General features: G+C 34.4%; 1 protein-coding gene across 1 annotated transcript in view; it reads left to right on the top strand.

Annotated features, from left to right (window-relative positions):
* The first annotated feature begins 6289 nt into the window (after positions 1 to 6289).
* Positions 6290 to 26139, top strand: part of LOC111513663 (uncharacterized) — a 151354-nt gene continuing 131504 nt past the window's right edge. The window contains exon 1 of the mRNA XM_074184187.1: positions 6290 to 6664. The gene's annotated coding sequence lies outside the window, so the exon portion shown is untranslated. The remainder of the gene's footprint in view (positions 6665 to 26139) is intronic.

The following is a 26139-nucleotide window of genomic DNA, read 5'->3' as shown; positions in this document are numbered from 1 at the left end:
AAGTTGTCATTTTGATGTTGAAGACTTCTTTCAAAATTGAAATTTTCAAATTGAATATTCTCAAATAGCACAGGTATTCTGTTTTATCCGTTATTATGTTTATATATATATATATATATATATATATATATATATATATATATATATATATATATGTATCATGTCCTTTTTATATTACAGCCCTCGATAAAGCTAATAAACATTAGCGAAAGCTCGGGCAGCTAAAAAGAGTAAATATTTATTCTAATCAGACCGAATCCCCGAAAAACTACTATTCTAAATATATATATATATATATATATATATATATATATATATATATATATATATATATATATATATGCTGAACTGGTTTTTCCGGGTATATGATCCGTGTATGTGATATTATCTCTAATTTCACCGACGTTTCGACAAAATCTCATTTGTCATTATCAAGGTGTGCTGTTACGTGTTCAGAAGTTTTGTTGACCTTGCTCAACTCACTTCTTACTATAATGGTAAAATGGTATTCGTTACGTGTTCAGAGGTAGAGTAGTCCATAAACCCTCTACTACCTACTATTTAAATGTTGTTGAGTTTCACCTGAGTTCTTCTTCTTCTTAGTCGACCTCATCTCCCCGTTAAGGTATCGAATATGAAATCTGAAGCTTTCACGGATAGGAATATGCTGAACTGGTTTTTCCGGGTATATGATCCGTGTATGTGATATTATCTCTAATTTCACCGACGTTTCGACAAAATCTCATTTGTCATTATCAAGGTGTGCTGTTACGTGTTCAGAAGTTTTGTTGACCTTGCTCAACTCACTTCCTACTATAATGGTAAAATGGTATTCGTTACGTGTTCAGAGGTAGAGTAGTCCATAAACGAAACGTCGGTGAAATTAGAGATAATATCACATACACGGATCATATACCCGGAAAAACCAGTTCAGCATATTCCTATCCGTGAAAGCTTCAGATTTCATATTCGATACCTTAACGGGGAGATGAGGTCAACTAAGAAGAAGAAGAACTCAGGTAAAACTCAACAACATTTAAATAGTAGGTAGTAGAGGGTTTATGGACTACTCTACCTCTGAACACGTAACGAATACCATTTTACCATTATAGTAAGAAGTGAGTTGAGCAAGGTCAACAAAACTTCTGAACACGTAACAGCACACCTTGATAATGACAAATGAGATTTTGTCGAAACGTCGGTGAAATTAGAGATAATATCACATACACGGAACATATACCCGGAAAAACCAGTTCAGCATATTCCTATCCGTGAAAGCTTCAGATTTCATATTCGATACCTTAACGGGGAGATGAGGTCAACTAAGAAGAAGAAGAACTCAGGTAAAACTCAACAACATTTAAATAGTAGGTAGTAGAGGGTTTATGGACTACTCTACCTCTGAACACGTAACGAATACCATTTTACCATTATAGTAAGAAGTGAGTTGAGCAAGGTCAACAAAACTTCTGAACACGTAACAGCACACCTTGATAATGACAAATGAGATTTTGTCGAAACGTCGGTGAAATTAGAGATAATATCACATACACGGATCATATACCCGGAAAAACCAGTTCAGCATATTCCTATCCGTGAAAGCTTCAGATTTCATATATATATATATATATATATATATATATATATATATATATATATATATATATATATATATATATATATATATATATATACATATATACCCACACATATACACATATACATACATACACATATACACATACATATACACACATATATACATATAAAAATAATAATAATAAAACCTGAAATGCAAAATGGAGTTGAAAACAATTTGAAAAAGTTCTAGTTCAACCCCAGTTTATATAAACATTGTAAATATAATTGTTCACATGGAAATAATTTTTATTTTCATTTTAAAAATATTGCAGTATAAATAAATATTGTATAAATATTGTCTGCGGAAACATTGAGTTATTCATTCTTGGCCAAGAGACTGTCTCTCATTTTGTCTCGGAATAAATACAGTTTCATAGTACGAAGTGATGGGTCAATCTCATTATGAAGCTTGAAGACATTGTAGGTAAAGCTCCTTCGGAACAGAGAAGTTTTGTAAGGTGGAAGCGAGATATGACCCCTATGACGTAAATTGAGGTTATGAATATCTGTCCTATATTTTATTTTATTGTAAAGATATGGAGGAAACTGTTTAATGATTACTGCATGAGTTAAAATGAGAAAATGAAGTTTTCGATGATCTTGCATTTTTAACCATTTTGCGGATCTTAACTTGCTTAACTATGCTATTAATACCTGATTTTTTCAAAATGTAAGGAAAGAAACAGAAGCTCGTTTATATCCTGGTAGGCAAATTAATGGCAAAGAAGTATTTTGTTTAGTTTCATTTTCAAGTTCGAAATTAAATATGGATAAAAAACTATTTGATTTCATCTGACATTCTGCTCATTCTGGAAAAAACTGTTGACAGCTTTGTTTAATCGTTAATCATCTAAACCCAGTTTCTGTTTCAAAAATGTTACAGGGCTTGATACCTCTCAAATAATTTGTCACTCGCCAATCATTTCCATTTGAAATGTGTGGCACGAGAGTTTCTGTGGACAGGGGGTGGCTGAAAAATTTTAACGTAGAAATGTTTAGATGTGAAAATTAAAGTAGACGTGGTTCATGATTTTTATACAGTTTTAAATCGAATAACTTGATCAGGGTGGTTCGTTCCAACTAGACTGCACTATATGAAAGAAGGTGAGTATAATATCATCGTGGGATGATGATAGTGTTGATGGTAAAACTTTCCGCGGTGAAAGGACCATCGATGTCTACTCATGAGGAACGGTCATTTTGAAAGCAACTAACAATAACGACCTGAAAAGCAATACCGTCAAAACTGAATCAGTAAACCCTCATGCCACATACAGCTTTCCAATTGGAAGAACTGACTTACAAAAGACTAACGCCCATCTAGTGAGCATGAGCATATCAAAGTTTTCATTCCCCTCGAATCAAAAACTTTCTGAAATGAATCAAATATAAGAAACCATTCTTGCCCTTACGACCTAAAGAAGGCAGGCAGAGTTTGAGCTTGTATACTATTTTTCTCTTTTCAGTGGTGGTATTCCAAAAATGTTAATTTTTACAGAAAGGACAACAATTTCTATAACCCTGTTCATTTTTTTGTTACTTATCTTCGACATCCTGACAAATCTCAATTTACCTCTTTGGTTAGAAGTGGCTTGAAATATGAATGCTGTGTCTTGAATATCATTATATTGGAAATATTTTATGAACTACAGGTTCCATATCTGGCTTTTCTTCTACAACTTTGATAGTTGGGCGAGGCTTTGTCCCTAATTGATTGAAATTTATGACCTGGTGCATATAGAATTCAGTACAGGTAGTCAAACTTGATTTATATAAATTCCTTCTCTCGAAAGGAAGAGGAAATATTCCTATCTAGTACATATTTATGTTTCTTCAAATGCGAGAACGTGGATATACCTTCTCTTCTGTTTCGCTACTGCTGATTTGTCGATATGCTACAGATGAAAATTTTTAGGGAGGTTTAGGGAGCCGAGTACTCACACTTTTTTCCGTGGTATCAGTAGACAAATCCATAGTTACATAGGATCTGGTGTGTAGATCAGGAATTTTTTTTTTCATTGACAGGCCTACTTGGTGTTACTTTGACATTCTCTTTCCTGAATAGTAATGCTCCATCGACTCACTGTCTTGGTTCGACTTTAGTTACTCTTCTTCATATCGTTATTCGTCTTCGTATCATTGCGTGAATCTGTTGAATTCACAAATAAAGATTGACCACTCCTAAAGGTTCAATACAGTTTGGTCAAACAATCAAAATAATTCATTTCAATTTTTATACAAGTGGGTGAAATTGCTTTCAAATTTATATCTTTTAGATTGGCAACGCGATAAAAATATTCCGAATCGCAATGTATTTTGTAATCTTCAGCCTACTTGCCACCATATGAGCTCTTCAAATATTTTCACCTGCTATTTCCAGAACTATCTGTATCTGTAGAGTAGGGAGGGTTAGTGTAAGCCCACAGCACTTTGGCCACATGTAACCCATTGTACATCCTCCCGAGGAGTTGTCCTCCTAGGTCATCGTCCATCCTGTCCTTTCCAGGGAGGTGGACAGGTCACTTGGAGACATCTCCTTTATACCGGCAGGTGTAGGCCAAGATTCGCCGAACACACACTAGCCCCATATTATGGAGGTGTTTCCTTAGTTGACAGTGGCGAGTCAGAAATCCTACTGTCAAGCCTAGATTTTTGCATCGCCAGATATTTCTTTGGCTCCAGCTTCCCAGGGTCGCCCAGGGTGATCCTGGCAAGATTGCATCCTTTGATTCCATCCCATCTCCTTAGGGATTGAGCATGGGTGTAACATTTGACTAGTTTCGCAATTGTTGAAGTCATCAGTGCCACTGGGTCCTAAAGTTCTTAGTCCAGCCGCTTCCTTGGCTAAAGAGTCGGCAATGCGATTACCTTTACTCATGTCGTGCCCTTTAACCCACTACAGGATATTGTTATTATCTACCGAGGCTTTGGCTGAATCTTGGTGGCACTCTAGTACTGTCCCTGAGGTAACATGTTGTCTGTTTAAGTATAATAGGGCTTGTCTGCCGTCGGTGCAGATTGTTATGTTTTTGCCAGAAATTCATTTCCTGGTTATATCTTTTGTAGCGATTGAGATACCAGCTAGTTATGTTTGGATCACGATGGTATTTTTTTCCATTTCCCACTTAATCCTTAGGCTTATTGATCTGAAGTACACTCCACATCCTGAGCCTTCTTTGGTTTTTGAGCCGTCTGTATATATGCGTATTACATTTGTAGCATCTGTCTCTGTGTTCTCTCTTATTTGTATTTTGTAGGGTTTATTAAACACAAACCTGGGTTCAATTGCATCACTGGTTGCCTGCAGCAGAGGTTGCGCAGTAAGCGCTTCTCTCCATAGGCTCAGCCTCAATTGACCCATTTCTACTTCGAGGTTTATACCAGCCGTGCGCAATCGTAACGCTAGTTGCACACACACCGATTTTGGACGGCCAGTATAAAATCGGCCGATATTTTATTGGTAGCGGGTGCTTGCACACTCACCGAATTTTTATCGGTCAAACAATCAGTTGCTTTTTTGTCAATTTCACCGAGCATTCGAGACTGGAATGATCGGTAAAAAACCGATGAGTATGCAAGAGTGTATTTAGTCATGTACGCCACTACTTCCCGGTACTGCCGGCGATACAGTGGCAGTGGACGGCTGCTCACCGGTATTTTACCGACGACGATCACCGGTCGGCGTGTGTGCCAGGTCCTGTTCCCACATGTGGTTCACTATTGGAATTTGGACGACCTGTACAAAGTCGGCCATCCAAAATCGGTGTGTGTGCAACTAGCGTAACATGTAGTGTGCTACAGGCGTTAAAACATAACTGACCACTCTGCCACTGTAACTTGAATTCCGTCAGCCGATTGCAGTTAAATCTGATTGGCCAGCGTAAGGAGGCTTGTTTATTTTACCCAAAAGATGCAAATGTGCGTGGTGATCATGCTTTGATCACGCATCTATGATTGTTTGGATTACTTACTGTCCGTTTGATGGACAGAAATCAGTTTTTTTCATGTTTTTGTTTGTTCTTTTAACATGTGCATTTTTGAGTTCCTCTTCAATATATTGGACTTCTTGATAGTAACATTTCTCACTTTGATACACTTTTTTTGACTAGTCTTTCGCAACTTTTCTTAAAAACATTAGCATCCTTGAAAATATTACTTTTAGAAATAGTTTTCTGTCGGAGCATCCTAGATGAATACAGATTTGAACAGAATTCTGCAGCATTCATTCTGATCTACGATATTTTATATTCTCATAATATTTATTCGTTAGCAACAACAGTTTATTTTCAACAATAATAATAACTCTGAAGCATTTTTTCAAAGAGAGTATTGAATGAACACATGTAATTGACAAACAAGAATTTTTTACATATATTTTTTCAGAAATACCTAAATTTCTGTATCCAGAATTACGTTATTCATAAATATTGATGAATTTCAATTGAAATATGGAACAAGAATGGCCAAAAATCTTGCAACATATTATTTCTAAGCACCGTTTATCCGCTCCTGTACAATCAAAGAAAACTTCAACCACTACAAATGTATCATCTGCAGTGCTATCACAACTGTAAAATAATTGTTTTGGAGTGAAGTAGCGTGAAGCCAACAAAGTAGGGGATATCTTCAGTAAGAAATCGAGTAGACCAGTCACGCTGTACTGTTTGGTACCGCACGAGTACCCATTTCTTGTTCTTGTAGTACCCGCGATGGTACTCATTGACCATCGGTGCGATACGCGTTAGGATTGCAAGAAAGTGCGCTTATCTGGATCGATGAATTTTTTGCACCTCTGATGCGTTATTGAATTAGTGTTTTGTGAACTATTTAGTAAACGATCCTACCACAAGTATTTGTATTGGCGGCTGTGGCGGTTTTACGTGTAATGATAAAAAATCAAAGAAACTTTATAAGTTTCGGGGCTGAAGAGTTCTGATTTGAACTATTTGATTCATTTGCAGTTTGTGATTATTGACTTTTTACATTTTTTCCGGATAAAGGAACGAATAACTTTATTTTGATGGTAAGTTGAAATCTAGTTATGCAATTCGATAACTATATTTCATATGTTAAAAATTACAGGCAGTCATGATGTCGCTATCTACAATCATTATTAACTTCTGGTATCACCAAAAATTAAAATTTCCGAAATCTATGGCCTCATGTAAATTAAAGGAGTTAGTTACTGCTGAAGGTTTGGAATTTCAGATAAAAAACGAATTATAATATGCTCAACAAAAAAACGCTCTCGTGCTGTCGTTGTCAAGAACTATGTTTGCATTTAAGAAAAATCCAGAAACCTGTCAATTTTTGTTTTCCTGTATTTGTGACTTTGTCAGTAGCACGCTAAAAAGATAAAAATCACTTCAAACTGATGACCATATGCATCCAAAATGTTTATACTGTTTTTTTGGGTATATAATCTTCCATAATCTGAAAATGGAAAAAATTAAATGTCTATATTTAGATTTTTTCAGACGTTTGACGTTTTGAAAATTACTCGTTTTTTTTTGACACACGTCAAAAATCTGATATGTCATATCAGAAGTCAACTTGATTACATATACACATACCAATAATCTTCAAGAAAAAATGAGAAAACTCTAACTCAATTTAGTTAAATTTCGAGCAACTATTTCACAAAATGTTGTTTCTAAAAACCGTCAAAAATCTTTATAACCGTTTCCAACTTCCTATTTCATATTATCACTTACAAGAAATAATAATTTACAAATGATGTGACTTTTTTGAACACATATATTTCTCATTCATACTTAATAGTGAATAATGATTAACATAAAGTCATAAAAAGTTTCTATTTTTGTATGTTATTTGTACATAAGAACTGAACATTACAAATGGCCACACGTTTATCGTGAACTGTTAATGAATTCAATTCACTAATTTATCGTGTTAAAGTGAAAATCTCATGTCAGCTTTTTGTTATTAAATAATGAGCTGAATAACATATGTTATTGGAAATTCCACGCGTTTTCGAATATAATTATTTTGAACAGCTGTAAATATTCAATATATTCGAATTCAAGACCCTTTGATTGTACAGAATCCATAAAAAATGATACATTTCAAATATTTCATAAAAGTTTTCGCTCATTTGAAAGAAGTCAGTAGTGTTTGAATTGAGGTAAAGTTCCGTACTATAAAAAATAATGATATAGTTTCTTACGAAATCTAATTTTTATATGAAAAATAATTCTCTTATTCATTTCATAATATTTATTTATTTAATAATATGATATATGATATAAATAATCATTTCTGCTATTCTCTATTTATATTCTGAACATTGGGCGATAATAACTACTAAATCATGAAATAAGTTGAATATGGACATTTTTCAAGGATGCCTGAAATATGATTCAGAAATAATATCTGTCTCCTTTCTACATAGACTGTTAAGGAAGCATTGAAATCAAGGACGGATAAGTTCTAAGTGCTGTACCTTTATGTGCACTTGAAAATTTAGTTTTTCCTGTTCCATGAACTGGTAATGAAAAAAAAAATATTCCACTCACCACACAAGCATCTGCTAGAATATAGAATGAATTGTTTGAAGGTGCTAATATGATATAAATTAATTTGAAATCTCCATGAAAGAATCTATAAAAACTAAAAAAATTAGCTGAAAAATAACAATTTTGTTAAGCAAAAAACTGAATTACAATGGAATGAAATACAACCTACAATTAAAAATTTAAATATTACCAAGAAATGAAAATCAAAAATTATTAACAAGAAGGATGCTCCGCTCAGATCGATCATTACTCAAAACTTATCCAGATTTTCTACTACCAATAATAAAACCACTACAAAGAATACATCATCTTTTGTGAAATATTTAAGGCATTTTGTCGAACTACTAGGGGCAATCGGAGTCACAGTAGGATCAACTAATCAGTTTCGACGTGGTATAGCCAGCATATATATGGAGTGGTTTGAAACTCTGGCCATTGAAAAAGTCCACAAGAAGCCCCGAGTCTGGTTGAGATACGTTGACGACACCTTTGTAATATGGAACCATAGCAATACAGAACTAGACACCTTTCTGAAGCACATCAGCAAAGTAAGTCCTTCCATCACTTTCACAATGGAGAAGGAAGTCCACAACGAATTGCCTTTCTTAGACGTATTGTTGAAGAGGACCGACACTAAACGGGAAACATCTGTATATCGAAAACCCACTCAAACGGGACATTATCTGAATCAGGAATCCAACTTTCATTAATCGACTAAGAGAGGAATCATCAAGACTCTAGCAGACCGTGCTTTCGGGATCTGTAATAGAAAGGAAAGTCTCGAAAAGGAACTAGGCATCATCAAAAATGACCTTTAACGGAATGGTAACTCCAAAATGATGGTGGAACAGGCTTAAGCTAGAAGACAGCAAAACCTCCACAAGGAAGAGAAGTCACCACAACCGGTACTTGTACTTTCCTACATCAGAGGATTGTCGGAAAGGATAAGAAGGATTGGGTCCAAGTATAACATTAGAACCTGCTTCAGATCTGGGAACACTATCCGTAGCAGCCTCACGAAAACCAGGCCACCAAACGTGGACTACGATTCCAAGAATTACATTTACCTGATACCCTGCGAGTGCGAAGAATTATACATCGGTGAAACTAAGAGATCATTGAAAATCATCAACATAACATCAAGTGTTCTCAAGCTGAAATCATCGACAAAGAGTAACACTGGTTTAGGAGACAATTCAAAGAAGCCGCACATATGTTGTCCAACATCGCATTTAGCATAGGGGTACTCAACATATGGATACCTATAATTAAGCGGACCACGACCAACTCCCGCCAAACGTTGGGAAACGATATCAAACGCTAAGATCTGATCTGTGGGACAGGCATATCATATGTACTGTACTGAAAGGGGCCCAAATTTCTTTGTAAAGTTTAATCCAATCCAAGATTGACAGACCATGATAAATTTTCCTCAATCTAGTCAGGACCATATCGGTGGTCAGTCTGCGACTTCTTTTGTAGGTGAGCAAACAAATATATAGCTTGATATGCCCTCTCTGCAAGGTTCTAGCTCCACTCATCAGGTCAGAATGTGCAGCTCTGAAATCATAAAATATTCTCTAGGGATGCTGAGGTGGCATACTGGTGAGATTCCAATTGATTTGTTGATATTGGAGTTGTCAGATGTTCAAGATGCAGGAGTACCGCCTCGATAACGTTAGCAAACCCATATTAGAACATCTATAATCAGCTATTTCTGTCGATACATCAGTTTTGGCCATGCAGGGCTTTTTCGCTTCTGATTTAGGTCAATCCTTGTTTGAGTTCAAGCATTTGATGATCTACTCAGAAGGACTTTGCTTCCTCTCCTAATACAGTTTCTGCTTCGGCTTTTCACGAGTTTGGTGCAAGAAAATTCATGAGTTATCCTGCTGTTGAAGAAGTGATGAGTCGCTTCCTAACTACACCACTCAGTCTCCTGGGATTATTAACAGGACCAAACTTGAGGAACTAAGAAGCTCTTGCTCTTAATCTGATCATACAGGGATAACAGTTGGGGTCAATTGGTCGAAGATCATCTCCATTGTAAATTCAGTTGGTTACTTTGTTGTCCATGAAGGTCATGGAGGTCTATCACGGCAAAGCAACGCATTACCTTGACAAGGCTTTCTACTATGAGAGGGCGACAGGTATCTCGAAGGTTCTGTTAGTCACACTGTTTACGCTCACAATCATACATCCTGCCGGCTCCTATACAAAACACCTCAGGGTGAGGCATCGAAAAGGAGGACTCATACCTCCCGATGAAATCTCATTTGATTGGGGTTACCTAAAGCTATGAAAAATTATATTAAATCACAAATTTTAACGTAAAACCGATATTTGAGCTTCTTATAAATATACTTCTTTCAAGTAAATGTTATACAAGTACTTATTTAATTCACTTATATGAAGATGCTAGCAGAAAATAACATACATAGTGAAAGGTACACAGCCTAAAGTTATAAAACACAATTTCATTCAAAATTTTCTGTGTTTTCATTCAATATGAATGTTGAAACATTCCAAATAAAAATGTTTCCTTGATTTTAAGAAAGAAAGTAATGGAACGAAATATCTAACATTCTTTATCCAATAATCATTAATAATTAATGAGCGAAAATAATGTATAAGGAAATATTTTCGAAGCAAGGACTATGATTTATCGTTTACAAACGTTTAGCAGTAAAAATACTTTCAAGAAAATAGTAATATGTCACATTCACTTGTCTCATTGGTATTTTTCACATGCATTTGTCTTATTGGTGTTTCACCATCTGTCGTTCAATCGAATAATATTTGTAACTTGAAATGGAAGCAAATGAGATTTTTTTAAGGCGATGTAATCAGTTTAGAAACAGATGGTTTGTTAATTTCCTTCCGTGGGACCTAGAAGGCTTACAAAATATTGATTAATGTTAATTTGTGTTAGATGTTTTGGGAGTAAATGAACTTTCGCTTCATGGAAGTAAAGTAGTTCATATTTTTTTTATTACCTATTGTTCACTGCGAAAAAAAATAATTAATTGTGGCTGATTAAGTAATTTCTCACTTTCATCCAATGATTTCTTATGAAATTTGAAATATTCAGAGAATGAAGATAGTTGAACATTTAGAAAAAAATCACAAAATAACACAGTTTAAATCACAACTATTAAATTCCATAGAAGTCCGTGGTATAACATGTATTGACATCTCTCAATGTTATTATTTAAATGAGATTTTAGTATATCCATACGCAGGGAATTAGTCATAATTATTTTACTATTGAGAAAAACCAGTCCATCGAACAAATTTACAACTTTTTTCACGTTGTACTAATGTTTCACATCGAGTGATGAATTTTCTTTCAATGTTTTTTCTGGCATGAGTATGTTATTTTACAACGCATGAATAACGTATTGTAATGTACTACATTCAAGGTATATACTCTATTTGTATATCATATGAAGAAGAACTTTATTTATTTGGTAGGACATGTACTAATATAAAAATACAAAAATAGCTATACAAACATGTTTCTAGACTAATAGTTATATAAGAAAAAGAAAAGAAAGACAAATACATATTTCCGAAGTCTCCCAATGAATTTTCCCAAATTCTCAAAAATTGAAACTATAACTGTATTTAAGTAACATTTGAGTCACACTTTCACTGAATATTTTTCAATACCTCAACTAGTGTTTCACTATACCTACAATTACTTCCTCAAGCGAGTTCGTAGGTTTATGTTAAGAATTCACTTTTACTTCATGACCATGAACATGCGAGTGATTTTTTTAAAGTTAATGACGATTTTTTCATACAAGAATGTTAAAAATTTGCAAAAAAGTTAACTCTCTACGAAAATTTGTGAACATGCAAACAAGTCTCTTTTTTATGGAAACTAGAAAAAAACCTCTTTCTCGAAAGTCGTAATTTTATACGAGAAATGCGTATGTTTTGGCCTCCAAAAATAGAAAAAGTGTTGGTGAGGAATTGAAGACACATATATTTTACACATGATAGTGAAAATTAATATCAATGTTATTTCATATATTATGTTGTGTACCGTTCCATTCGCTCGGTAGCCGATCGGTTCGACGTGGGTGCTTTGTTCACTCACTCGAATTGACCGCCGTGTTGGTCGGTGGTTCAAATCCCAGGCTGAACAATCGATTTTCACTTGCTATTGTACAACCCGTGTTAGGAATCACACGTGACACACGTTAAAAGGTAAGACCATGTTAATCCTTAGCTCGCACATGTTTCGACTTCTGAGGGTTGTCGTTCGCAGGGGTGCGACAGCTGGTTAACGGAAAAACATATTTTTTTAAACAGACAGATTCAGATTCATAACGAAGTTTGGAGCACAAACCGAAAAATGGCATTTTTTGTAAAGTGTTTATTTTGAATTCAATTGATTTCTTCTCTTCTTCAGAAGTTGTCAGTATAGAGATGGTGAAGCAGAAAGTCAAAAAGCTTTTTTCTAAAAAAAAGTTGTCATAGTCACTAATATTAGTGACTATGACAACTTTTTCAAATTTGATTTAATTGTTTTTTTGAGAAGGACCTAAAGCTTTCTGAACCAGAATTATCTCAGTACTCCAAAAATGTTGATAAATACATTTGATAATTCAAAATAAAAGTGATTTCCGGTGTAACGGGATATAACCGGACAGTTAAAATTATGCCTCCCCTCTTTACATTCAATTTGCTTATACAAAATTATATTCTAATGCATTCAAATTCTAAAATATATGATTTAACAATATATTCCTTGACACTTGGTTTATCTAAGTATATAAGTACCTTCAAAAAAGAGATTTGTAGCTTACTCACTTGAGATATCATTAGTATCCTTAACAGTTTCAAGGTCTACACACATTTATAAAAAAGTGAAATATGCATTGTCATAATGATTCAATGTATATCGAAATCACTTTATAACTTACACATCAGTATTAAGCCTACATATATTGATAAAAAAGTGAAATATGCATTGTCATAATGATTTAATGTACATTGAAATCAGTTTGTAAATTACACATCAGTTTTGAGCCTACACATATTTATAAAAAAGTGAGACATGCATTGTCATGATAATTCAATGTATATCGAAATAGGTTTATAGCTTACACATCAGTTTTAGGCCTCCACATATTTATAAAAAAGTGAAATATTTATTTCATATGTATATCGATATCAGTTTAAAGCTTACACATTAGTTTCAAGGCTACACATATTCATGAAAAAGTGAAATATACATTTTGATAATGATTCAAAGTATATCAAAATCAGTTTTTAATTTTGCTCACTGAATAATTATTATATAGGTTATAGGTCATAGGTTCAACATAAATTCCGTGAAATTGTAATTTATTGGATTGTTATAGCCTATGAGATTTCACAGCTGGGAATATTGAAAATTAATCAGTATGAACGCGTATGACCAACTGATACTATCAATAATAAATTCAGAGCGGTGAGAAGTGAAAGTCATGAATGAATTCCTATCAAAAAATAAGTGAATGAATATTTTTCATAAATATATTGTTTAGTAAATTCTGAATATTTTAATGTATCTTTATTTCTATAGAATTCATTTCTATTCGTCCAACTCAATTAGAGTGATTTAAAAAGAAAAAGAAAAATTTCGTGAAACTAGTGACGAAAGTGAGTGGTATCATATACAAATATTACTTATGTTTCATACAATATTTCATTAGGTATTCGTTAATGATAATTATTTACAAATATGAGAATTTTAATTATATTGAACAACTTCGTGTTAGGAATCGCACGTCAAAAAGTAATACCTCGTTAATCTTGTTAATCTTTAGCTCGTAAAAGTTTCCACTTCTGAGGGTTGTCGTTCGTGAAGGGGCGACAGCTGGTTAACGGAAAAACAGACTTATCAAACACATTGAGACTGATATTAGGTACTACAAATCACACCCATATTTATTATCCATGAATGCTTGAAGTGTTTTTAATGGATGCAAAGAACAAACAATTTCAATAACAAAGGATTAGGTCCTAAACATGTTTTCGAGATAACTTGATCCAATGAAAATAGTTTTCCCGTACCTAATTCCATTAGGGTCTAACAAGCATATAGTTCTTTATTTATGCTTCATATATTGCTGTGAAACCCGGCTCACATATTGTGTGGTATTTGGAATAAAATAATGCACTTCAACTTATGAGAGGTAGACGGATCCTGCTTTATACATCCCTACTAATGGGTTTCAGAACATTCCACATCATTCGAGACCATTCTTGAATGTTTTACAATGACCTGGGGTGTCTCAGAATGTTCCCAAATATTTCATATTGTTTCAGTACAGTACACAACATTCTAGAATGTTCTGGTATGTTCTAAAATGTTATGGAATTCTCTCAAATAATTTCTAATATTTCTTGACAGTACTGGAACTTTCTAGAGAGCAAAACTTCTAGCTCCTGTATTTCCAAAAGCGGGTAGAAATGGGAACATTTTTCATGGACAAGCTGATGTGACTCTACGGCATAAAAAATATAGGCATATAGGTGGCTGGTATTGTTGAGTTCTCCCTTTTCATTTCTATGATTTGGGGTTCAATTTAACGGATTAAATCCTTTCTGAAGTCATACTTCAAAAAACTAAACACTATCCATGTACCGTTTTGGTGAACTACCTGGTATTACTTGCATTTTGAAAGAGTACTGTTATCAGGTAGCAAGTATGAATATATTTCAATACTTGAAATAAAAACGTGTTGTCTCAAACCATATGATGCCACTTATAATTCAAGAACCTAAAAAAATAATAGCTAACTTGATTCTGAGGATATACGAGTATACGGTTTTATGTTCTACGCGTCCCATTAAATTTTGATTGAATGTGTAGTCATATAAATTCTCTCGACAAGAATTTTATGTCCTACTGAAATTGAACAGTTCATGAGTAAAAACTTATTTTATATCTGTTTATAACAATTTATTCCATTGATTGCACTTCAGTGCAATGGTATAATTGAACTGGAAAAAATTGGAATGATATTTGTCTTCAGGTCCACAAGTTTCCTGAAGAGTTGCGACTTTAATGCTAGCTGATTGACACTGAAAATAATTTATTATAGTGAAAGGTAGAACTGGATCATCTAGCAAAAAGTGAATCCAACGACGCCGCTGTAATTATTGTTGTTGCAGAGAACAAATTTGTGAAAATTATTGACTTTCTGTTTTATATTCATGTGGTTCGGAGTACAGAAAAAAAACGTTCTTCAATAATACAGTACTTTTGAGAATGAGTATTTTTTTATTATTTCCTTGTGATATTGCATTCACTGAATATATTTCTGTTGAACAGATGATATCAGTTTCTTTTTCGAAAAGGCATCAACTGGCCGAGAAAATCTCAAGTCCAACTAGAGGGGTTCTTAGCAGCGATTTGCTGCTGAACTAAATCAAATTTCGCCACAGAGCATTGGCAGTTTCCTTCTGATTTCTCATTACTTTCGTTAGAAATAGTCAACTGAAGAAACTGGCAGAAGTAGACTTTCTATCCTGGATGCTCATTAAAAGGACACCTGAATAAAGCAGGGCTGTATGAGGCAGAACATAGTAAAATTGTAAAGCAGAAAGAAACAGATGCAAATGTGAGGAATTGAATCACAGAAGAAAAACAAGAAAGTGATACAAGTCACAATCTCTTACCACTTTTTCGATATACCTTGTATAGAGTCGAGAACTGGTCCGATTTCCTGCAATTTTTTCAACTTCATACAAAAAAGGTGCACTTGAAGCCTTTTCACAATCATATGTGTTCTAATAGACATGATATTTGAATATTTGTGCAGACTTCATTGTGTGATTTCTACTTGAAAATGTATTCGTGTGTGACAATATAATTGTGATATTTGGATTTTCAATAAGTACTTTTCCGAAAGGATCAATGAAAGATATCCAAATAAGTCTGAGATCATAAATGGGGCTCAACCTGCGAGATATACGGAGAATTTCAGCCAGGGGTTTTAGATATGTCGAAAAACTTTTGATATTTCGAGACACCAATTGCGAATTCTTGAGTTTACTCTCCCCAGAATGCTGATGGCGAAGTCTTCTCTGATTCATCTATCGACGATGGCATTTCATGGATTCAATTAGGATAGTATTAGTCAAGTTGAATATGTAATACAGAAAATAAATTTTGTTCAATTTCTATTAAGTGTATTATTTGTTACGACCGGTTTCGGTTCATTTTACTATTTTCAGTTACAAAGTGCTTGAATATACACTGATAAAGTCATGTACCTGTAAAAGCCACCTAAAATAACAAATGATCTGTATAATCAATACCAATACTACAATAACTAATTATCTTGAACGTTGAATGGATCCTAAACAAATTAATCTCCCTTCCTTTACTATTTCACGTATCTAATACCAAACAACGCAGCGTCTTCAAACTTGAAACATTTGCTTTGTAGATTGTGTATTTTCTAATACCGTGAAATTTTCCAAACAACTACTGCCATCTCTGGGTCAGACTGGGTACTTCTTGGACTTCCCTGCTATACTACTCAAATGTGCAAAATTCACTAACCAAACATACTTTAGAGCTACTGATTCACCGCAATACCCAGATTTGAACGACAATATACTGTTTCTATGCTCATTATTTTGAACATCGACGTTTTGAATGCATCATTTTTATTTATTTGCACTTTTATGTTCCTTTGCTACCTTGAAAATCAAATCCTTTACACAGGATAACATTCGTGTGGAAAACAGATATACATAAAATGAATAGAGAAACAGACAGGTGAACCGTTGAATGTACGACCAGAGAGGCACGTGTAAGACAAACAGGCAGAAAAATTTCAGATACACGAACATACAGAGCACATAACTCAATGAATATTTACTCAGGAATTGAAATGTCGGTGTCCACTACAACTAGTCTCTAGAAGGGCATTATTAAATTTCATATCAAAAATGTGAGTTGAATATAGTATAGTATAATTTCCAAGACAACAGAAAACAACCTTCTAGATTTTGCAGTATCATTGTTTTCTTCTTGATATTTAATGAGTCTTCCTTTCGAATGAAAAACACAATCGTAGTCCTTTTTTTCATAAAATTAGACTTAGTACATAGAGCGACATATCAGAAATATGCGATAGACTGTGGCTGCTCATCGTTTTGAGGTTCAACTCAGTACATCTTGAACTTCACTGTTTAAGTACTCTTTCATTTGGAGAACAGCGTTTATGTGGAATCAACTTCCTGAGAACGTTTTTTCAAATCCAATGTGAATCGCTACTTTCGCACAGGCACCGCTCTGAGAGCGCATTAAGGATTTTGCTGTAGTGCTTTTTATTTTGTCCTTAAAAAAACTGATTCTGTATTTTCCTACATGATCAGTTTTGCTCGTGATTGTGAGTATGAATTCATACAAATCAACTACTCAAATTCTATAAATTCAGCGATTTTTTAATAGTTCTATGAATATTGTGGACTGTCACTTTAACGAGTTTATTGACAAAGAAATAACGTGTATATAAAAGAGATTTTTTGTAAAAAATAACTCTCGCCAATTATTTAACAATAAATTTCAAAAGTTCAACAACCAATCTACGGCTGCCGAATATTTCTGGTAATATAAATATTTTATATCAATTCGGTTGTTCACCATGATTCAGTCATAAAATTCGCAAAAATCATATTATCGAACTTTGACATGCAAAATCATTAAGAACCCTTTGAATATATCTTTATCTGAGAGGAATGTGAAATTAATACTACTATAAAAGTGTCTTAATCTGCTCGAGAATTTTTATCGCACTCGTAAACAAAATACTTGGAAGTATTATTTTTAAGGAATAAGTCGTCGTTCATCCATTTAATGTTGTATTAAAAACTGAAATTTATGATGTTATCTCATTCAACTATGACAAAAAAACACCAGATGGTTCCTTTTGGACGGGCTCATTTAGTTGTATAGAATGGCTCCACAGTTGACTGATATTTATTCATGTTTTCTGACTTGAGGGCACAGAATTCGATTACTAATTGTCAGAAGGTGCGGAGTGCTAGCCTAATTTTGCACGTCCTAACCTGATTGAAAACTTGGAAAACTAACTGGTTACAGTCAGGATTTTACAGTCTTGAGTAAGTTAATACTCGTGTCGGTAAAGTATTTTTGACTACTTCTATATAATACTGTGGAAATAAAATGTCCGAAAAAACCTTCTCCATAGCCATTTATTAGGGTGAATCAAAAGTTTTTCCGTTTTTATGACTCTATTTTAAACTGAAATTCAATTCAATTCAATTTAATCGATATAAGCGTAATTATATTATCAATCAGCCAGAATAGAAACTTGCCAAAGTATCAATCTACTGAAGGGTCGTGAAGATAACATCGTTCTCAAGTGGAGGGTGATTTTTAAGACGATTTGAGAGCAATGCCATTGCTATATTTTCGATTTTGATCAGATTAGTTTTTCAGGAGGTTGATAAATTGGACATAAAAACTATATAGCAACCAATCATATCATTAAACCGGCTTTTTCATACATCCATCACATTGAAGAAAGGCGATTAACAGCCAATTAAAGCATATATTTGTAACCTTGACTCACAAAAATATGTAAAAAGCAATGAAATGTTTCGTACCACTCCAGTTACCAAGATTTGTATTCAAATGAAAATAAGAAATAAGGCATAAAAGAGAATAAACTCTGAAAGCACCCATACGTTACCAAAGCGTGCTCCTAACAGGATGGATATAATGACTCTAATTATATAATGTAAATTGCATGTTTTGAAAATAGTCCGAGTATTAACGAACATTTTTTGTTGGCTCTACTGATATTACGATCACCTACAATGGGAAAGACTTTTCTTCTCCTTACTTCTTTATTTTTATACCAAAAGTTTACTAAAACATTAGGATTATAAGTGACAAAGATATACAGGGTAATAATTTTAAAACAATATGAGGAATCGAAAGAACAGGTCAGGAGGAGGGGGGTCAAGTAGCACATCATTTTGATTGAATTCAATTCTGCTTCCAATGGTACCCTGACTTATTATTTTTTTATGAGCATTTTCCGAAAAATAGCGTTCTAAACTAAGAAGTAATAATAAGTACGCCTATACTGAGATGCAAGGTTGGACCAGAACAAAAATATTAGGTGATACCGTTCCAAGCCTTTATTGGGGGTAATATTAGCCAATAGCTCCAATTAATTTACATCAAAAAGTAGTCTAACAGTAATTCTCATCACCTCATCGCAAAAAGTGTACAGAGAGCCGTCCTGTTTTGATACTTCTGCTGTGAAAAGTTTCTGCTTTCAGGTAACAAATTGGTTTGCAAATTTGAACGATGTGATAGTATTGTGCATACAGTTGTATTTGTTGGGCTGTTTAATGATTTCTTTGATAAGTATATTGACAGACAGAATTTAAACGATTATAATTGATGGAGAAGTTGGAAAGTGCGCACGACGGGCGGCATGTCTTTTTAACGAAAGACATTCAAATTATAATGAGTGACCGGTATGTGCTTGATTTGGTGAATAAGTTTCAGAAAACTGGTTCAGTGACAGATAAAAATAAAGGAACCCAGAGTAATAAATGAAGCCGCTCAAATTGAAGTTTTGGGAATAATTGCTGCAGAGCCAACGAGCTTCTTACGATCAGTATCAGAACAAATGGGAATGTCACGCGTGAGTGTAAGAGAAGCATTGAAAATGCAAAAATTTCATCCTTATGAAATGCAGATTCTTTGAAAGCTCCACGAGGATGATTACAATAGAAGAATAGAGTTTTGCGAAATCGTGTCTCATGGAGTCAATATCTTCTGTTGAACATTTGTTTCATCGATGAGTGTTTCTTTTTCCTGAATGGCAATGTTAATAGACAAAATTGTCGTTATTGGAGTGACGAAATCCCACATATTTTTCGGGAAATGCATACACAACAACCACAATGTTTGGGCTGGTATTCTTGGAAATGTCATTATAGGTCCATTATTTCTGGAAAAATTCGACTGGAAATCTGTACCTTAAAATGCTTGAATAGACTATCGATCCTCTTATAATTGACGAGCTAGAAACTCAAATAGATGCAGAAGGATCTATTACATTTTCAGCAGGATCGTGCTCCACCTCATTATTTCCTTTTCATCTGACAGTGGTTAAACGAGAGATTTCCGAATAGATGGATTGTCAGAAGAGGAGCAGTTGAATGGCCTCCGAGATCACCGGATTTAACACCCTTGGATTTCTTTCTTTTGGGGCATCTTGAATCCGTTGTTTATAAAATATTGAAGAACTTGAAAGACAAATTACAGCAGCATGCCAGTCAATTTCTAATGAAATTTTCCGCAATGTTAGGGGAAGTTCGAAAACAGACTTTATTACTGTTTAGAGCGAAATAGACGAGATTCAGAACAGTTTATGAGATAAGCTTAAGTAGATTTTATGAGTGAAATGTCTTTCTCGCAAGTTAAATTTCATTTTGTAAAACAAATAATAATCAACAAATAAAAAATCTCACGCGTAATACATTTATTCCTTCCATTCAAGTGTTGGAACGGTACCACTTACTCTTCTAACCATTTTTATTAAAAGGAGTCAATACAATAATGCATCTCAGAATAGGATACCATTGGAAGCAGAATCGAACGCCAATCAAAATGATGTGCCACTTGATTCCCCTTACCATCTGAAATTCTAAGTTTAACATCTACCCCTCCTCGGGGATTGAACCACGACGGCTACAAATAGTCCTTGAAAGCGCCCCCCTTGACAATAAAATTGATTTGTTTTTTCAATTATTCATATTTTTCACTGGAGGAAAGATATTAAGGGTTGGAAGTTCTCAAATTGACACCATGTATAAATTATTCTTTCAGGTATAAAGTGGAAGAAAAAGACCAACAGAATCAACTACTTTGAAACATATGATCAATGAATTACAGTGAAATCAGTTTATTATCCAAACATTTATTGAGGAGGAATTCACAGGAACTTTACACAACAGCATATATGATAGTTTTGTATAAAATTCCATTCACATGGAGAAACGTTCATCCCTATGTATATCTCTGGAAGCTTGGGGGTGAAAATATTATATTTTTTCTGACATAGTGTCACATCAGCTCATCCATGACGACGATTTCCGTTTTCAGATGAAGGGTGTTCTTTTGCACATATAAGCTGGAAGTTTCGCCTTCTAGAAAGTTCTAAAGCAGTACAGAACATTCTAGAGTATTCGGGAGCATTCTCCAACATTCTGGCATGTTGTGAAGTTTTCTGGAGTATTCTGAAATGTTCGGGAAATTTCCAGAACATCCCAGATCTCAGAGTGGTAGCACTCTATCCTTCATACAAGTAAAATGTTCCCGTTATCTGATGTACATATTTTTAAGATATTAGAGCTGGAATTTTCGCCTCATAAAAATTTCTAAGACAGTCCATAACATTCGAGAATGTTCAAGAGCTTTTCACAATATTCCAAAATAGCCCTGAATATTCTGAAATGTTTCAGAATAGCATGGAGTGTTCTAGAATATCCTGGAACATCCCAAATCATTGCGAAATGACCAAGGTAGTTATTTGATATAAAGGCTGGGGGATTCGCCCTCTAGTGATTTCTAGAACAGTATGGAACATTTGAGAGTATACCAAAACATTCTGGAATGGCTGTGGAGTATTCTGCAACATTGTTGGCCGACTGAAACCTTTTTTATGGGAGGGGCTTTCCAGCGATAGGGCTGCATAAAGCAAGTACAATCATTCTCTTATAATTTTGAGTTCATCTTTCCAATCAAAATTCCCTACAATCTCATATCCTGAGCGTAAAACACAATCTTTCTTCATCACGTGTGCCTCATTGGTTTGTCAGGTCGCTGGAGATTATTTTCTCGCACGGTAGTTTCAATTTTGCGATACTAATTTGCATTGTATGGTGTGAAAGGAAACTATAATGCGCATGAAATGCTTGAGGCAACTAACTTATTTATTTGATGAGAATCAATATCATTTTTAACTGAATAACTTTCCAATAACCACAGTATATACGACCATAACACCTATAAAATAGCAATATGTAATGAATGGTTTTGTTATATTTCGACGGGATTGGACAACATTTTCAATTCACACCAACCATTAATGAGTTATGTACATAAGCCATTTTCTTGAACCACAACGTCCATCGAAAACCATATGAAAATCAAATCGGTAGTTTTTGAGTTTATCGCGTTCAGAAAGACAGACAGATAGTTTGAAGATGGGAAAATATTTGTATGGAAGTAACACTTGCGAAATGTGAATGGACTAGATCCTTTCGTTGAAGAAACCCAGTTGGTTACAAAATAGCAGCGTATCTGAAAGAACAAAATCACGCCTATCAACCTAGACTCTCGCGAAAGTCTATAGTATATAGTTGAGACCTTTCCAATTGAACTTTTTTTGTCAAACAAAATAAAATGCCTTCTGATTTATTAGTGTTCTATATTGACAAATAGGTGAATCACAATGATTCACGAGAAAACAGACATGAATTCTCAAAGTATCCGTTGTTAGTTCTATTGTAATATTCGTTTATATGGATGAATATGTCACCTTTGTATCACAGAGGTAGTAAGTATTCAGTTGCTCAATGTGATAATCATGTGAAAATGAACAGTTTCCTCAACATTCGATGTGTCTCATTGTCCTTCACAGCTACAAGGGATTCGATATATCCCAGGTGTTGCTAAAGGGCTTCTGGATTCCTCAGATAGCCTTAGACTCTCTCTTATGGTTTTCGCTGGCCTGACTACCCATTTTACATTGTGTTTCTTCACAATTCATCCAATCCGGTCAGTAACATCATTCTCATTTGCAGAAAAAACACAAAAAATCTAAATTTAGGCTAAAAATCCATCAGAGAAGTCAGATAAGGATCCCAGGGAGCATTTAGTAATACCGAGAGTATACCCAAACCATTGTAGCTATGTAATGATTTATACTAGAACCACGAAGAAAAGTTTATGTACCCGACTCTGTGAAACCCGAAAATATAACAGGATTTCAGCTGAAGAAAAGACGATATCAAAAATCAATTAAGCTACCAACACTCAATTACACCCTTGTAAAGAAGCCATTCAATTCAATCAAGAAGAAAATGAAGCCACATCCACCACCAAAGTGATAATACCAGAGACTCTGACTGTAATATCTCCTGGAGAACAACCAGAGCACTTCGCCTGCTACCTCATTGTCTTTAATAATGTGTTTCGCAGTGGTAGATGAAACCGTCGGTATAAAAACCTGCAGACCGTGGTCAAAAAACTCGAAAAATGGAATCGAGACAAAAGTGCAACCTGTTTGTAGAAATCAAACTATTCTTTTGAGCGACTACCCTCACACCGTTTATATATTTCACAAATATCACATTATTCACCCTGAAAACTTTTTACCCTACTACCGTAGATCTTAGTATTCTTCCAGATAACGGATTATTTTCGCCATCAATACTTTCACAACAACACTATGAGATATACCTCAGATTATTCAAGAAAGAGGGCCAAGAACCATACCTTGAGTCCATTCACATGCAACTGGTTCTAATGTAGCCAAATTACTTGAATTGAGTGACACCCCATTCGTCAGATATGATAAAAAGGAGGAAGGGAGTTTCTTTAGAAACGACATAGTCCAGTTCATTCAATAAAATGTAAGAGGAATGAGATTGCACAAAGCAGTTAATCATTATTACCATTATCAGTTTAATCTTCCTCTTTGAAGATGATCACTTGGTGATCGAAACACGTGTCGAGGTATTAAAAATAACGAATTTTCTGTTGGAAAAAAACTCCAGTAATATTCATTATTACCATATCGATAGTAGAGTGTGATTTCTCAAGTCTGAAATAACTTCGAGATCAGCTTGTGTTTACTGAAAAAAAAACATGAATTCTAGTGAAATATATAGAATATTCTGAATGGTTCTTATAGATGTGGAGCCATTTCTGTCAGTCAGTCTGAAATATTTCATATATAAAATGAAGTTATTATTATAAGATCCATTTATTTTGTTAATATTCCATACTTCTTATAGCCGTTATGTCTGACAACTTATGAAGCTCTATTTTTTTTATATTCTTCCACATTAACTCAAGTTTCAGAGTGTCTGTTCAATTCTATACAATTATCGTTGTTCTGGTATAGCGACCGATCGATGTGTTATCAAGAAGTGAAATTCTTTTTATTGCAGTACAAGTAGTGTCTGGCTTTCTTTGCAGTTTCTAGGTTGAATTGGTTATTATCGAGATTCTCGACGTATAAAAATGTAGTGTTAATATTTGGGACTCAACAACCGGAATGTGCTCAAGTGGTTGCCGTTAGTGATTATACAGGGTGTTTCGAAATTTGTCTTACATTTATTCATACGCGATAATTCTACCGTGACATGAAAATTGATATGACTTTCCCGATGAGTAAATAATTATAACTTCGAATATTTTATGGATAGTTAGTGTATCTATTTACTGGCAGTGACTACATGGCCGTCTGGTAGGTGACGTAAAGGATTCGGTTTCAATTTAAATGCATAATCACTTACTGGAAATCGAACGAAAAGAAATATTCATCATGTCACGTTTTATTATACTATGCATATCGTACATAGAAAGTACGTGAAAAAATTCCCAAAAAAATTCAAAATATATGAAAAAAAGAATACACATATTTTCAAGGAAAACACACAAGCGCGTTCTCAGGGAGGTTATTCCACATAAACGCCGTTCTCCAAATGAAGGAGTTTTTTAAGAGTGAAGTGCGAGGTGTACTGTTTGAACCTCAAAGCGATGAGCAGCCACAGTATGTCGCGTATTTCTGATATGTACCGCTCTTGGTGGAATCAAATGTGCCAAGTCACTCGAACACCTCCCGTGAAAATATCTGTAAAAGAGAGACAAATTCCCAACCATTCTTCAATGTTCCAGACTATCAAGGTTGTAAGTGATGTTCGTGTTTCCAATCAAGCGGATGGTTTTTTTCTGGATGAAATTCACCAGTTTCAGGGTATGCTTAGGGGCTGCGCTCCATACATGAGAACAATACTCCAAAGAAGGTCTGATCTGAGCTGTATAAAGCATCAAAAGTTGCTGAGGTGTGTACAGTTTTCTGGTTCGGAACAGTGATCTAAGATTTTGAGAAGCAGCCTTTGCAATTCCAGCGACATGATTGTACCAAGACATATTGGTGTCCATTTTATCTATCCAAAAATAATTGTTCATTCGCTTCTAATAAAGGTTTATATACTGCAAAATACTCACTTAAAGTTCAACAGATTTTACTTCACATAAAAATGCTTTTTCAGAGGTTGTTGACGTCAGTAGTCGGCTGCGTCGTTATGGCAGGTAGTAGTATTTAGTATTGACGGATTTCATATAATCACGATTCATCTGATAAACTTTGGTATTTTTTGATCAATTATTTCATAAATCTAACAGAATGTATATCTACTTAGTTTCATTAGAATACAAACAGAACGTACCCAAGGACAGTATTCACATGTATATTACATGTATACAGGGCCGTCGCCATGGAGGGGATAATAATAATAATAATAATAATAATAAGACGTTTATTAATCCGAATTCACAATTACATGACCAGTATAATAATACATATATTTTGTGATATACAGATTAATTGGCCTATTGTCAGCTTTCTGATACGAGTTCAGGTGCTGTTGAGGCCCAGAGGGAGAATGTATATACTGAGACTAAGATTGAGATTATTATATTTCGAATATTATGAAAACTGTCAGGTGAGTACTAAATATCTTAATGTTGAGATAGCTTCTCTTTTACCATTCTTTTGAATGACGCCATCGATTTTGTGAAGTCAGTGATCCGAAATTTGTTCAGAAGATTTGCCGTGCAGTATGTGAAGGAACGTTTGAATATCTCTTTCTTATGGGAGGGTATAGT

Source organism: Leptinotarsa decemlineata, unplaced genomic scaffold, assembly GCF_025532065.1.
Source record: "Leptinotarsa decemlineata unplaced genomic scaffold, Ldec_3_MD MMD2_tig00026354_RagTag_RagTag, whole genome shotgun sequence".
In the NCBI taxonomy this organism is placed as follows: domain Eukaryota; kingdom Metazoa; phylum Arthropoda; class Insecta; order Coleoptera; family Chrysomelidae; genus Leptinotarsa; species Leptinotarsa decemlineata.
This window is presented reverse-complemented; position numbering and strand designations above follow the sequence as displayed.